Source organism: Trachymyrmex septentrionalis, unplaced genomic scaffold, assembly GCF_001594115.1.
Source record: "Trachymyrmex septentrionalis isolate Tsep2-gDNA-1 unplaced genomic scaffold, Tsep1.0 scaffold171, whole genome shotgun sequence".
NCBI lineage: Eukaryota > Metazoa > Arthropoda > Insecta > Hymenoptera > Formicidae > Trachymyrmex > Trachymyrmex septentrionalis.
Genome location: NW_017304876.1, coordinates 11732 through 12179, shown reverse-complemented (window position 1 = coordinate 12179; position 448 = coordinate 11732). Strand labels below are relative to the sequence as shown.

At 29.2% G+C, this 448-nt stretch overlaps 1 protein-coding gene across 1 annotated transcript in view; it reads left to right on the top strand.

The window, feature by feature from the left end:
- The window catches only part of LOC108746444, a 5925-nt gene that overhangs the window by 2819 nt on the left and 2658 nt on the right, over window positions 1-448 (top strand). The window lies entirely within an intron of this gene.

Genomic DNA, 448 nt, shown 5'->3' with positions numbered 1-448 from the left:
ACAAATCGATATAAATATCATTCTATCTTTCTTGACACATTTAGAGAGCAGCAATGAACAATATTTTGTGTTAACTTGTGTAATCAAATAGAAAATAAAAATTTTATAACAGCTCCCGGTATAACGGAATAAAACATTTAAGCTATAAAATTATATTTTATTATAAAAATGACATACAATTCGGGGTGCGTCGTGTTTTATCATCTTTTAACTTTTTACTGACATATTGCAACGCTTTCTGCATTTCCGTTGCGCCACTTTTTTCGTTAAAACTATATTTTGCTATCTCTACGTTTTTTCATAAAAATGTAATTAATTTAACGGATATAAAATGGCGCACTTCACAGAGCTATTTATCACTTTTTATTTGGTAAGTCAGTTGCGTGCCGCAACAACAGATATTTTTTATACAGCTTACATTCACTGGAAACCTATTTTTACAAAAGTT